The 15,686-nt window shown below is 49.0% G+C and overlaps 1 protein-coding gene across 4 annotated transcripts in view; it reads right to left on the bottom strand.

The window, feature by feature from the left end:
* MYH11 (myosin heavy chain 11) overlaps positions 1-15,686 on the bottom strand; it is a 126,192-nt gene that overhangs the window by 82,611 nt on the left and 27,895 nt on the right. The window lies entirely within an intron of this gene.

Raw genomic sequence — 15,686 nt, 5'->3', positions numbered from 1 at the left:
ACGGGCTCCTTGTTCTGCAATCAGGGAATACGGATGTCTGTGCCTCCAACTTCCCCCCAGGAGGAGAATCTGCCCGGGGAACAGAGCAAAGTAAGAAATCCATGAAACACAGACTGAGGAAGCAGGCATGGAGGAAAGGAACCAAGAAGCCTGTGATCAGAGCCAGGCAGGGAGAGACCGCCCTGGGGCTGGCCCGCACAACCTCCACTATTTTCAGGAACGATTCTGCGACTGACAGAGGGGCTATCTCGATGCATCTGCTTCAGGGGAAAAGGCAGACTTTCCCGGCAGCCCTGGGAGATTTATAGGGTCAGATGCCCGTCCTGGGGCCTTTCCCCCACAAAGTCCCCAGGAGAGAGGCAGCAGGTCCTAGGGGAAGGCTTAGAAGCTTCCAGGGAGGCTCCACGCTGGGGGCTGCCGGGGACCTCTGGCCGGAGACATTCCCATCGGAAACACACGGCCTCCAAGCGTGGGAAGCTGATAGAGCGACTGCTACGGGCACCAAGAGGGCTTGAAACGGGCACTGCGTACCGACCCGTGACTTCCTGGCTCGTCCCGCCTCCTTCCTGAGCCTGGGCTTGTATCTGACACAACAGAGCAGAGCCCTCTGAACGCAGGGAGCAGGGTCCCCTCCGAGCTCTGCACTCCCTGCTTCTTCTGCTCACGCCTCCCTCTTCCTGCCTGATCTGTTCTCTTTCTTCTTCTTTTTCCCATTGAGGTGAAATTCACATAACACACAATTAACCGAATGAAGCGAATGATTCGGGGGCCTGTGGTCCATTCGCAGCATTGCGCACATCTAGTTCCAAAACTAGCCCCAAATAAAGCCCCTACCCATTCAGGAGGCACCCTTCACGCCATACCTCCCACACCTGCTGGTAGTCACTTCACGTAAATACAACGGTACAGTATGGAGTCCCCTGTGTCTGGCTTCTTTCATTTAGCACGACGTTTGCGAAGTTCACCCCTGTTGTGATATATATCGGAATCCCATTCCTTCTCAGGACTGAATAACATTCCGCTGTACGAGTAGAGCATGTTTTGTGCATCCATTCATCCGTTGATGGGCATTTGGGTTGTTTCTACCTTTGAGCTGTTGTAAATAGTACCGCTCTGAACATCCAAGCACAAATTTTCACTCGAGGGCTCGTTTTCAATTCTTTGGGGTACACACCCCAATCCATTCTTGAAATGGCACCTTGAAAGTCACCTCCTCTATGATTTTCTCTGACACTATACCTCCCTGCGCTTCAGTTGGAGGCCTTTCAACTGCCTGTCCCGTCTGGGGCTGCCAGGGGCAGTGGTTCAAGTTGTACACTGCATAACTCTAAGGGGAACCATTCACACTGGTCATTATAGATTTGTATATTTATTAAAACAATGTGGCAGCAGATGAAGGAAAAGCGCCTTGAGAAAGGGGTGCCTTTTTCTATTTCTATAAGGGCACCACATGGCCTAGTGGTGGCCCTGGCTGTGACAGTCCAAAAGTTCCCTCCGCTGTAGCACTTAATTTCACTGTGATCATTGCTTCAACCTCAATACTTCTTAGCGGGGAAGGGTACAGATTATCTGGAATAGTAATGGGCCATGTAACAGGCAGAATTCTTCTCTTCCGCCTTAGTAAAACTTATGCTACTTTATATTATTTATAATAGCCCCAAAGTAGAGACAATAAAGACATCTGTCGACTGCTAAATGGATACCCAAAATGCGGTGCATCCATACAATGGAGTATCGCTCAGCCATAAAGAAGAAATAAAGCCCTGACACTGGACACAACGTGATAAAGCCTGAAGGAAGCCATGACGCTCAGGGCAAGAAGCCAGGCACACAGGACCACAGAGTGTCTCATTCATTCCACAGATAGGATATTTCCAGAACAGGCAAATCTAGAGACACAGACAGTAGACGAGGCAGAGAAATATAAAATTAGATGGTGCTGTGGGGCACCTGGGCGGCTCAGTTGGTTAAGCGTCCGACTCTTGATTTCAGCTCAGGTCAAGATCTTACGGTTCATGGGACGGAGCCCCGAGTTGGGCTCCGCGCTGACAGCTTGAAGCCTGCTTGGGACTCTCTCCCTCCCTCTCCCTCTCTCTCTGCCCCTCCCCTGCTCACGTTCACATGAGTCCATACACACATGCTCTCTCTCTCTCTCAATATAAATAAACGTTTTAAAAATAAATAAAGCATACCACAATAAACCTTTTTAAAAACACTATGTTAATTTTACACCATCTCTGAATTACGAGATCGGACTCCTTCAACAGAGCTATTCATTTTTCGGAGGTTTCAAAACTGCTTTTCTCGCTTCTCCTACTAGCCTGTGAGCTGCTGGAGGTCAAGGGCTGGTCCTGATTCGGGGGGCCTGGAACAACGCCGGACACATAGGAGGTACTCAAGAAATGCTAACTGATTGGCATCTCGCTCTCTCTAAGGCAGTTGAGTCCGAAGCAACGGGAAACACTTATGTCTGTGTTCACATAACCCCTTGGCAAACAAGTCCTGACCCCCGACTCAAGTTCACTAAGACCAACTCGGTGTGCTTTTGAGAGACTGATGATCCAGCGTGGGAGTCAGATGGGTAGAGCAATGACTTCAGGAAGTGAGGAAATGCTGCGGGCACCTGGGTGGCTCAGTCGGTTAAGCGTCTGACTTTGGTTCAGGTCATGATCTCACGGTTCACGAGTTCAGACCCCGCGTCGGGCTCTGGGCTGATGGCTCGGAGCCTGGAGCCTGCTTCGGATTCTGTGTCTCCCTCTCTCTCTGCCCCTCCCCTGCTCACACTCTGTTTCTCTCTCTCAAAAAATGAGTACACATTTAAAACATTAAAAAATAAATAAATACATAAAGCGAGCAGATCCTACGATGGGTATTTGCCCAAAATACTGTGTAAGACAACTAGCTTGGCCGCTGCCTGAGAGCCAACCAGACTTCTCAGCTGAAGCGATTCTGCGCTACCTGGAGAAAGACGTGTAGCGTTTCCCCAGGAGGAGACACCAAAAAAGCAGAGCATCTCAAGCACGAGGCCTGGGCCACAGTAGGTCAGAGATGGAAAGGACACCGTCCGGGAGCAGAGATCTGCAGGGCCGGGGCTGGCATGCCAAGGTCGCTCAGCCCAGAGACCCGGCGTTCCCCTCATCTCACACGCACCCCTGCACACCCCTCCCTCCCCTCCTTCCCCCACCCTCGGGGCCGGCCTTGGGCATGCAAGTCTGCGAGTGAGATTTCCGACCAGATGACGGGCTCCAGCGGTCCCTCCCCTGAAGCTGGCCTGAAGATTCTCAGGGGACGCCCAGCCCCCCCACAGACCAGCTATTTCGGCCCGATCCCAAACACAAGCTCGTGGTTTATGGCTGGGAAGCCAGAGGCCTGCAGGCTGACCATAAAAGGAGAAAACAGACCCAGGCTCACTGCTTCTTTTCCTTCCCATGCCAGGCTGCTGTGGGACCCAGCGAGAGGGCAGCGGCCAAGCGCGTGTCCCTTAGGGTCACCACTACCCACCCCGCCGCCTCTCACCGCAGCCAGTCAAGAAGGGAGGACGCAGGCCCCACCGTGTGCGGAAGAGAAGTAGCCCCCCTAGTGCCACGTGTGAAGGCGGTTGTGCTGCACCTGCTGAGAACGGGCACCGTGTTCCCCATGCACTTGTGAACCCTTGCAACAACTGGGGTGGGCACAGTGATTAGCCTCACGGGGCAAGAGAGGAAACTGGGGCACAAAGGAGTGGGTGCATTGGCAGAACAGGGATTTGAACCCAGCTCAGGAGCTGATGCCCGAACCCACCACCCTGGAGGTCAGGGCCCTTCTCTTTCTCTGGTCTTGATCTGCCATCTTCTCCCCCAGCAGAGTGGGCAGCAAGAGATTCTGGGTGGGAAGAGACATACTCTGAGGGTTCATGCAGGACCCAGCAGGAATTTTCCAGACCTACCCAAAGCTCTGGCATCTTTTTGTTTGTTTACTTATTTTGACAGAGAGGAAGCGAGCAGGGGGGAGCAGAGAAAAGGGGAGAGAGGGAGGGAATCCTCAATGCCAGGGCAGAGCCTGACGTGGGGCTTGAACCCACCCACTGTGAGATCACGACCAGAGCCGGAATCAAGAGCCAGATGCTTAACTGACTGAGCCACACAGGCGCCCCAGGTCTGGCATCTTTTCTTTTTTAATTTTTTAAGAAAATTTTTCATCTTGGGGCGCCTGGGTGGCTCAGTCGGTTAAGCGTCTGGCTTCAGCTCAGGTCATGATCTAGCGGTCTGTGAGTTCGAGCCCCGCATCGGGCTCTGTGCTGACAGCTCCGAGCCTGGAGCCTGTTTCAGATTCTGTGTCTCCCTCTCTCTGCCCCTCCCCCGTTCATGCTCTGTCTCTCTCTGTCTCAAAAATAAATAAACGTTAAAAAAAAATTTTTTTTTTTAAAAAGAAAATTTTTCATCTTTATTTATTTTGAGAGAGAGACAGAGGGTGAGCAGGGGAAGGACAGAGAGAGAGAGGGAGACACAGAATCCGAAGCAGGCTCTGGCATCTTTAACAGCAGACGTGGCCAGTTGGCGGGTGGGACGCAGGAAGACCGATATTTTCACGGTCAGCACAGAGCCCAGCACAAGGCTCGATCCCACAAACCGCAAGATCACAACCGGAGCTGAGATCGAGAGTCGGAGGCTTAAACGACTGAGCCACCCAGGCGTCCCCCTGGAAGTCCCTTACATAGCACGTGTGTTTGCGCAATGATTTGATGAATACCTGCCTTCTCCCTCCCCTTGTCTGTCCCCACGGAGTAGACTGTGCCCACGCCCCTCACCAGCCCACCCCCCCACAGCGGGGCCTCGGTTAACACTGTTGAATCAAAGGCGACCAGGGATTTCCTCTGGGGTTGGGAGGACAGAGAGGGAGGAGGAGGCCGGAGCGTGCGTTTCTCATCAGCGATTATCAGCCAGAGCTCCCCAAGTCCCTTGAGCATGCCTGCTCCTTCAACTCAGTATTTACTGCTTGTTAAAAAATAAACAAACTCTCCCTAGCTCTCTCCCCTCCGTGTAAGACACCACAGGGCGGTCCCTAAAAGGCTCATCGGACGATCCTCTATGCTTCCTCATTTCCTGGCAAAGAACGTGAACTGCCCATGACAACTCAGCACCGACCTTGATTGGTCACGGCGTGTCAGTGAGGACCGAGTCAGGCAGATGGAGCCACCCCCCACCGCCCTGCCAGGCCAGACACAGAGCCGCGACAAAATCTCCAAGAGGCCGAAGACCACGCATCCGGTCCCCTCTCTGGGGGCGCGTTGTAGGAACACGGTCTCTGGAGCAAAACGACTTGACCTGACTTCCTGGTCCCGCCTCTTGGGCAAGACACTGTTCTTTTGAGGAGAAGAGGGATAAAAATCCATACCCTTCAAGGATATGGAAACAGTGATGTCAGACTGGATGCACAAAGCTGACAATTAACCCACGGCACGTCGGAGAACGCAGCGCTCGCTAGGCTCGTCACCAGGGCCATCATCAACGTCATCCAAAACAGTGAGCCTGCCAAGGCGTCTAGACGGCAGTGATTCTGTCCCAAGAGGACGGGGTATTAGGCCAGGTCCGGCCCTTTCTAATGGGAAGGCCCAAGCTAGTCCCTTAGCCTCCTGGGGCCTCAGTTTCCTGGTCTGTTAAACGGGGGCAACGGCACTCTGGTACCACACCACCGCCGAGGGAAAGCCAATGTTTTGAGGGTGGCAGAGGGTGACGTCTCCAGCTGCACAAGGGCTCGAGGGCCAAGTCACCTGGTACGCTGAGTCTCCTTTTTGTCTAACGGGGAGGCTGTTCTGCGGGAGGGTGCTGCCCTGCGTGGTGCTGGAGAGGGCCGAGCCGTGCAGGCTTTACAGAGCAGTGAGCCGGGGCAGGGGCGGGGGGTGGAGGGGACATGGGTGCCCTTCCTCTCTCTGCCAAGTTCACAGAGCAGCCCTTGGGGGGGGGGGTGTTGGTGACCCTGAGCTGCCCCCCACCCCCCAGGGCCCGCCAACCACGGACAGAGCGAGGCGACTGAGTGTGGGAACTTGCAAAGCAAGAGAGCCTAGAGGTTAGGTCACCCCACTTCCCAGAAGGCTCTCCAGCTTAAAGAGGGTTTGAGCTGACAGAGGCCAGCTGGCTGTTGTTTCTTTTCTAATCCCGAGAGTGGCCGTTTGGTGCTAATTACACGAGGACAGAACGCGTCCAGACGCGATGTTGCACGGGGTAACACATCCTGAGGGCTGTACTCAGCACATCAGAATGAAATCCTATGCGCCCTCCACCATCTTCCCCCCTACCCCCACCTGCAAACCACTGCAGGGGAGGCGGGAGACCCAAAGTGCTACGTCAAGGGTGGTGTTTTCCCCACATGTATCATGTTAATTTGCCCCAGTCAACAAACTGTCCTAGGCAGCCCGGGCTTCAACACCCTGACCTGTAATAAGACAGATCGTCTAGGAGCAAACAACCTTCCATGGGGGTACATTCAGGGGCTCAATGCAGCAGCTGGAGCCCCCCACTGACCAGGCGAGCCTTCAGCTTGGGCGTCAGATAAACCCAAGTTCAAATCCAGCTCTGACATGTTTGGGACTTTTGGCAAGTTCTTCTCCTCTCTGAGCCTCAGTTTCCCCAGCTATAAAAGGAGGCTAATAATGACACCCGCTTGGGGCACCTGGGTGGCTCAGTCGGTTAAGCGTCTGACTTCAGCTCAGGTCATGATCTCACGATTTGTGGGCTCGAGACCTGCCTCAGGCTCTGTGCTAACAGCTCAGAGCCTGGAGCTTGCTTCGGATTCTGTGTCTCCCTCTCTCTACCCCTCCTCCGCTCATTCATTCCCCCTCTCTCTCTCAAAAATAAATAAACATTAAAAAAAATTTAATATTAGCACCTGCTTTCCATGTTGGATCATCTGACAACTCACATAACCACAGGCCCATGTGCACATGCACACAAGGGAAGGAATGAAGGGAAAAATAATGAAAAATTTTGGAAGGGCATAGTCTTTGCTGTTTCATGAAAACCAGCAAGGAAAATGTTATGGTGAAACATAAAAACTTTGTTGGCCTTCCCGGCTTTACAATTTAGTATTGCTTGTATTCTAGATTACATATGTGGGCACTATAATAGTTTCAAGGCTTGGTTTTATTTTTTTTTTTAATGTTTATCTACTTTGAGAGAGACAGTGCAAGCAAGGGAGGGACACAGAGAGAGGGACACAAAGGATCTGAAGCAGGCTCTGGGGTGACAGCAGTGAGCCTGATGTGGGGCTCGAACTCACGAACTGGGAGATCACCACCTGAGCTGAAGTTGGATGCTCAACCAACTGAGCCACCCAGGCACCCCAAGGTTTCATTTTAAAGATCTTAATCTGATCCTGTCCGCCTTGTAGGTTTGGGGTAAGCATTGATAGAGAATATTCCCAGAAAGCATAGGGCAAGCACACAATAAAAATCCACTATTATCCTTATCACCACTTTGGAAAAGAGGGTTTGAGAGAGTTTCCATTGAAGGAGAGTGGGTTGAACACATGCATTTAGGCTCCTTCCTCCCCAAACCTGAGTGAAATGACACTACAGGGATTTTTCAAACACATGTGGAGCGGGTGAAATGAACCGGAGAAGAGAGAGTAAATAGCAATGAAATCTGGGAAGCCAGAAAACAGGATGAGTGATGGCAGTCCCAGGGAAGAAGCGTGAGCTGACAATGGAGAAGACTGGAAGAAATGTGATTTCATCCCAGAATCCCCTGTGCATCCTCCCTCGCCCCCTCCACTGGCCAAACCTCAGTAACCAGCTGCACCAGGGGGTCTCTGGAAGGATGGGTGACGGAGCACTTATAAACACGAGGATGAGCTCAACGTCGGCTTGAGAAGCTGCTGGAAAAGCCAGATACCTTCCACACTCCCTGCAGCCAAATGGCTGCCCTTCCCACAGCCCACACAAAGGGGCAGATCTTATTCTCTGGAGAGCATTAAACAGAGAGTCCCTGGCCCGGGGTGCACCAGGGACCATGTGGAAAGGGAAACGTGCAAGTTTCACTCCACAGTTTGAAGCCCTTAGCCTCTTAACTAGAGTTCCAAAATACTGGTACACAGGGGCGCCTGGGCGGCTCAGTGGGTTAAGCATCTGACTCTTGATTTTGGCTCAAGTCATGATCTCACGGTTCATAGGATTGAGCCCCATGTTGAGCTCTGCTGTTGGCACGGAGCCCGCTTGGGATTCTCTCTCTCCCCCTACTGCCCCTCCCCCTCTTACTTGCTCGCACCCGTGCGCGCTCTCTCTCTCTCTCTCTCACACACACACACACACACACACACACAAGCAACCAAAATGACTGTGGACAGATCTTGACCCTCCAGGCAGAAGACAACACAAATCTTCCCTGAAAAATCTGATCAGCCCCAGGAAAGATGCAAAGAGCAGCTAGAAGTGCCCCAGGGAATAGCCAAGCTCATCCCCAGCAAGCTATTCGTGCAAGTTCAGAGCGCCCATCACTGCTGTGGTGCCCATGCACTGATGCATCCCTGATGCACGGATAGCCAAGAATCAGCAAACTTCTGAAGAAAGCTATTAATATGTCAGACAGAAATGGAAATAAGTCAATAGGAAAAGAACCATCCTGGAGGTAACAGACTCAACATGGAGACGAATCCTCCAAGGAAAAGGACATCACAGCACATGGGGAAAACATGCTATAAGAAAGAAATATTCAGGAAACAAAATAGAGTTCTTAGAAATTACACACACACACACACACACACACACACACACACACACACACACACATAAACAGAAATTAAAATTTAATGGAAGGTTTGTAAGACAAAGTTGAGGAAAGTGTCCAGAAAAGGATAAGAAGATGAAAAGGGGATAGTGCCAGAGTTCAATTCTGGACATGAGAAAACTTCTAGAGAAGCAGAACAGCGAATACAGAGAAGAAATAAATCATCAAGGAAGTAATTCACGAAAATGTCCCAGAACTTAAGGCCATGAGTTTACAGATTAAGAGGGTCCATGAAGTCTCCAGCACAATGGGTGAAAACAGATCCATGACAAATCCCATCATCATGAACAGGGGGATAAAGAAGGGTCTAAAAGCCTCCAGAGAAGGAGGGGAATAAATTGGTCACAAACGAACGATGAAGAATCCAATTGGCTTTTATCTTCTCAAAAATGACACAAGCTAGAAGACTGTGAAGCGATGCCTTCAAAATTCTGAAAGAAAACTATTTGTTGCTTGAAATTTTAAACCCAGCTAAACTAGCCGTCACATATTAGAGAAGTATCAAGTCTTCAGATGAGATATGCAGGATCTCAATCTGCCTCATACACATCCTTTCTTGAGAAGGTACTAGAAAAGGTGCTCCGTTTAAACAGCACAGCAAATCAAGGAAGAGGAAGGCATGAAACCAGGGCCAAGGAATCCACCAAGAGAGCAGTGAAGTGAACTCCAAGCATGGTTAGGAAGGTCTCGGATGTCAGCTACCAGTCATGGAGGGTAGCCAGGGCAGCTCAGAAGTCTCCAGTTGCAACCACCTTCAAGGAGAAGCTGTAAGTAGGGTCCCCAACACATATCTAGACATAGTGAAGGGGGATTAGCACATTTAGAAAGGAGAATCTGGGGAAGAGTTAGTGATTAAGTACATCCATTAATTATCAACAAGTATTAACTGAGCAGCTTCTATATGCTGGGCACCAGTAGGTATGCTGGAGATACAGAAATGAGTAGGCAGACAAGGATACAGTCTGCCTCTTAGGCAGTTGATGGGTCCTCAGGAACTTAAGGGATCACTCATGTAACACATTCAAAGATTACATTCTACATTCACCACATGCGTTATCCATCCCAACCCACCTCTTCACACCCCATCTTGTTCTACAAAAACCTTGTGGAGGGGGAAGCCACAGTTGCTTGCTTTATGTCTCCAACAAGACAGAAAGCTCGGGGCTCCTGGGTGGCTCAGGCGGTTAAGCGTCCAATTTTGGCTCTGGTCATGATCTCACGGTTCGTGGGTTCAAGCCCCGCGTCCGGGCTCTGTGCTGACAGCTCGGAGCCTGGAGCCTGCTTCTGATTCTGTTTCTCCCTCTCTCTCTGCTCCTCCCCTGCTCATTCTCTGTCTCTCTCTGTCTCTCAAAAGTAAATAAACATTAAAACAAACCAAAAATAAAAGACAGAAAGCTCATTGTGGCTCCCGGCCGAATGACCTTACAGACTGGGACAGCAATATTCATCAACAGAGTCACAAACTGGGCCTACACCTTCCTTTGCAAAAACCAAATTTCCCCTTTAGAGAGAAGAAGGTTTTTTCCCCAAAGCTTCCACTTTTTTCCCATGATCTGTTTCATTGGGGTCTATCATTGCCAGTTTTCCAGAAAGGACCAGGTAATGCCAAAATGAATGCCTAAGTAGCAACTGCTGATTAACATTTACACTCAATAGTTTATCTTTTACGGATGGGCGTGCTCACAGTTAATGGATTTCCCTTGGGGGTTAAAATGTGCCAACGCTTCTAAGTCATTTTCCATCTCACTATGTGATTTTGTGTCAAAATGTAGAGCCCGCAGGGAATGGAATGTATTGACATGGGGATCCCCGTCATCGAGTATTACTGTGCCCCACAGTCGGGAGGTTGTCTGCAGAAGCCAAATGATCCCGACACAGAAATATTCTTCGATGAGTTCACCACTTAGGAAACCAGACCCCACTGAAGCAGCCCTCTCTGGTCCCCATCACTGCCTCTTATCCAACTCAGCAGCTTTATCTTGCCGATGACTGGATGTCAGCACCCACCATCATCCACACACACACACACACACACAACAAAGCAGCAGCCATGCACAACAGACAATTTCCCTGAAGGTGCAATGTGTCGCGAGGTCAATGAGCTCGGAAAGGCCACGAAGGAAGTCACGTCCGTTCACAACTAAATTGTGACCACAGAGTCACCTCGAACGACAACATGGTAGTATTTTTTTTTCTTTTCTTTTTTTTTTTTTTTAACATGGTAGTATTTTAAGAACAACGAAACAAAAGAACCCTTGGGAAAACTCTAATAAGTCTGCAAAAATTATCCTCTTTAGCTGGTGCTGCAGAGATCAAACACGACGTGAGGAATGCTGCAATATGCTCTCACGTGATTTTGTCCAAAAAGAAAAAAAAAAAGGTTAAAAAATATCAACCTGGGCTGCCTGGGTGGGCTCAGTCCGTTAAGTGTCCGACTTCAGCTCAGGTCATGATCTCACAGTTCGTGAGTTCCAACCCTGCATTGGGCTGTCTACTGTCAGCACAAAGCCCACTTCGGATCCTTTGTCTCCCTCTCTCTCTGCCCCTTCCCTGCTCTCTCTCTCTCTCTCTCTCAAAAATAAATAAACATTAAAAAAAAAATCAGCCCTGGGGCGCCTGGGTGGCGCAGTCGGTTAAGCGTCCGACTTCAGCCAGGTCACGATCTCGCGGTCCGTGAGTTCGAGCCCCGCGTCGGGCTCTGGGCTGATGGCTCGGAGCCTGGAGCCTGTTTCCGATTCTGTGTCTCCCTCTCTCTCTGCCCCTCCCCCGTTCATGCTCTGTCTCTCTCTGTCCCAAAAATAAATAAACGTTGAAAAAAAAAATTAAAAAAAAAAATCAGCCCTTAATTTTATACTCAATGTAAGAATTGGCACCTAGTTCCAATTAGAGCCAAACTCCTATCGTATGCAGATAAAATAAATTTACAATTTGCAATGTCATTGCCCCAGCCCAGTCAAAACGTCTCCCCCCCACCCCTTCCAGTGAAACTTTGGTCCCTGTTTTAAGTGACTTTTTTTTTCTGGAATCAGTTATTTTCAGACACTCAAAACTCCCTTCATTTCAAGACTTTCAGCTCAGTTACCACACGAAAGGCTGCATACCAAAGGTTAATGGTGGTGACCTCTGGGTAAAGAATTATGGGTGCTGGTATATTCTCATTAGCTTAAGTATATGTTTTTATTTTTTCTAGAATGAACATACAATATTAAAGGTTTTCTTTTTTTAAACTTACACACATGTATTTTAAGAGCACTGTGGCAGTGCTTACCTGTGAGTTTCCCTTCCCCTTCGCTAATGGAATTTCATTTCATTCCAGTATTCAGAAAAAAAATGGGCTTGTGGGAGCTCCCTCAGCTCCAGGAAAGAGCCAGGAATAGTCTGAACCAATTATGAAGGTCCCGGTCCTGTTTGCCAACCCTGGGTTTAGAGGTCGGCATGTGACCAAGTTTTAATTAATGAGAGGTAAGGGGATGCCTGCTGAGGAATTCCTGGAAAAGATTTTTCTCCCGGGTAAAAAAAAAAGAGACATGGAAAAAAGAACCTAGCCTTCCACGTCCTTCATGCGTTCCGCTACCATCACATGAAGACATGATATCTGGAGCTATGGCTGCCATCTTGTAACCATGAGGGAGAAGCCAAGAAAATCCCAGAGAGGTCTGTTTTTGAGCTGCTGGATTAACTAACCCTGAAATCGTCCACCTGTTCTCTTCTTGTTATGTGAGATAATAAACTCCTATTGTTTAAGCCGCTTTAATTGGTTGCTACGTGGGGGTTTTTTGCAACCCAAAGCACCCCCAAATGCCATGAATGCTGCAACTTTGTGATGTTCAACTTCCTTAAAAAGGTATGTGAATCATCACTGTTAACTTTTCCATCAAGGGAGACCACAAAGAAATGTTTTTGTTTGTCTGTTTGTTTTTCTAAACAATGACACGTATCTAACTCCAGGAACCATCGCGTCACGACCCGAGATTACATGTCCATGTGGCCATCTTTGCAAGGCTCCCTCTGCTGGTTGTTGAAGGTAATGGCAGCCCCAGGTCTGCAGTGGTCCAGCTTGGGTCATACTTGTAGGGTTTGACCTGCTCTGTCAGTAACTTGGGGGCACTTCTACCTGAGACCCTCTAGCTTGAGAGGTGTCTCCAAGGCACACCTGGATCCCTGCCTTCAGGAACTTCCAGAACGGAGTTCTCCATTCCTGACTCAGAACACTCTTGGAGGTAGCTATCCCAGAGGTTGAAAAGTCAGACCCAAGGGCCGGGCAGTGAACACAAATGAGTGCCCCCAGTCCTGGGAAACTCATGCCCTCTCTAAACGGATGGCTGACATGCGGGAACACAGGCCCAGTGTTGGCAGATGTTCCGATATTTTCACAAGAACCTAAGTCGGTTGTGTCTGACTTCAGCTCAGGTCACGATCTCACGGTTCATGAGTTCGAGCCCTGCGTTGGGCTCTCTGCTGACAGCTCAGAGCCTGCAGCCTGTATCCAGTTATGTGTCTCCCTCTCTCTCTCAAAAAACATAAAATAAATAAAATAAACATTTTTTAAAAAGTTGACACCTACTTCAAGTATCCTGAAAACTCTGTGTGGACCAAACCAAAGTTATCTGAAGGCTGGATACAGCCCATTAGCTGCTGATTCACAACCTCAGGACTATTTGCACCTCATAGTCATGTAGCAATTATATACAGCTTTAGGACTGGCAAAGCCCTTTTCTGCTGCCCTCTCCCAAGCGTAAGGAGACAGGAGAACTCCTGTATCTCAAGACCAGATCCATTTATAAGATGAAAAATCCTCTCACCCCTCCCCAAAGCTCAACGGCACTGGGATGGGTGCTGTTCTTTTTACGATGCCCCCAAAACACCCGAGGAGGAAAGCAAGGGCTCGACCCTGCTGAGGCAAAGGGATTTGTTGAAAGAAGACCAAGGTTGTCCAACAGGTAAAGCTCACAACTTGGAGATGCTCCAGTTTCATTTTCTTGCCTTATTACACTGGCTAGGACCTCTAGTACATATGATGCTGAACAAGGGTGGTAAGAGGAGACACCCTGACCTTGTTACTCATCTTAGGGGGCAAGGATTCAACCTGTCACTATCACTATCAAATCTCATGTTATAGATCTTTTGGACATTCCTTGTACCAGGTTGATGAAAGTCCCTCCTTTTCCTAGTTTGCTGAGATACTTTCTCGTGAATAGATACTAAGTTTTGTGAAATGCTTTTTTCCGCACCGCTGGATATGGTGGTGTGGTTTTTCTTCTTTAGACTGTCATATTGACTGATTTTTGAAGAGGGAACCAGCCTTGCATTCCTGGAGTAAGCCCTCCTGGGTCATGGCCTGGGTTTCCAAGCACTTTGAGAAACTTCGTTTGCCTCTGTTGGAAAGTGGAGGTAGTAACACCGACCCTATCCCATAGATGGTGAAGATTTAAAAAAAAAAGAGAATGTGTGTGTTCATGTTAAAGGAGGTCTGTGCCTTGACCCAAAGTGCTATTCAAATAGAGGCTAAGAAGAGGCCCCACAACTGCAAATGTCTGTTTTCCAAGCTTCTGGCATACCCAGCCTCGCATGATGCACAGTAGATGCAGTCCATGACCCGTGAAGCACAACAAAGTGATTTTAGATGCCCCTCAGATTATGATTTTAATTTTAATAGTCACAGGGGCGCCTGGGTGGCTCGGTCAGTTAAAAGTCTGACTGCTGTGCTCGCTTCGGCAGCACATATACTAAAAGTCTGACTGTTGATTTCAGCTCAGGTCATGGGATCTCATCCCAGGGTCGTGGGATTGAGCCCCACATCGGGCTCCATGCTGAGCATGGAGACTGCTTACAATTCTTTCTTTTTCCCTCTGCCCCTCTCCCCCACTCATGCTCTCTCGCTCTAAAATTTAAAAGAATAATAATAATAGTTTTAATAGTTATATATTCTTTTCAATGTGCATGCAAAGAAAACGTATATAGTTGCAATGTCTAACATCCGGTTTTATGCACGATGATGAGAATAGTTTATGCTGAGCTATTGAGTTATTTATTTACTTATTTATTTAGTTTTAATTTATTTAGAGAGCACAAGCAGGCGAGGGGCATAGAGAGAGGGAGAGAGGGAGAATCCCGAGAAGGCTCCCCACTGGCAGCGTGGAACCCGACTCGGGCTCAAACTCATACACTGTGAACTCATGACCTGGGCTGAAATCAAGAGTCAGGCGCTTAACCATCCGAGCCACCCAGGCGCTCCTTCACTTAGTGAGCTTCGGTTAAGTACCAGGCTCTGTTCTAAGCCCTGCATGTTCAATAGTTCACTTAATCTTCACATCAGCCTATGAGATAGGTCACAGTTACTGTCATTGGCTTTTGCAGATGAGGAACCAGAGGCACAGAGAGGTTAAGGAGCTTGCTCAAGGTCACACAGCTACTGAGTGGCAGAGCCGGGATTTGCCGGGGCAGGCGCCCCTATTCTAGAATCTGTGCTCTTAACTAAATCTTGTTCAGTCGGAACTAGATTGTGAGAAAGGGAGCTTATGAGAAAAATATGAATATAAGGACATAATTTTTAGGAAGTCTAACAAGAGCCAAAACTGAAGGTGACAGAAGTCACAATAACAGTTACCTCGGGGAGGGGTGGGGGTGGGGGGGTTATAAAGGAGGTAGTGACTAGGTCGAGGCATGAGGGAACTTTCTGGAAATCTTTCACATCTTGGTCTGAGTGGTGGTTATAGGACCGCAGACCTATGCAAAAATCAATTTTAGGCTGGACACGACATCTGGCCACCCCCTGCTGTCTGCGTATTTCGCCTCGGTTAAAAGTTCATTAAGAATAGTAATAATAATGAGGCATCAACATGGACGTAATAAACAATGGCCTTCAGACTGGAAACGCCTGCATTAGAATCTCCACAAGCTGCAAGACGGACCCTATCACTCCCTTTT

Source organism: Leopardus geoffroyi, chromosome E3 (assembly GCF_018350155.1).
Source record: "Leopardus geoffroyi isolate Oge1 chromosome E3, O.geoffroyi_Oge1_pat1.0, whole genome shotgun sequence".
NCBI classification, from domain to species: Eukaryota; Metazoa; Chordata; class Mammalia; order Carnivora; family Felidae; genus Leopardus; species Leopardus geoffroyi.
This window is presented reverse-complemented; position numbering and strand designations above follow the sequence as displayed.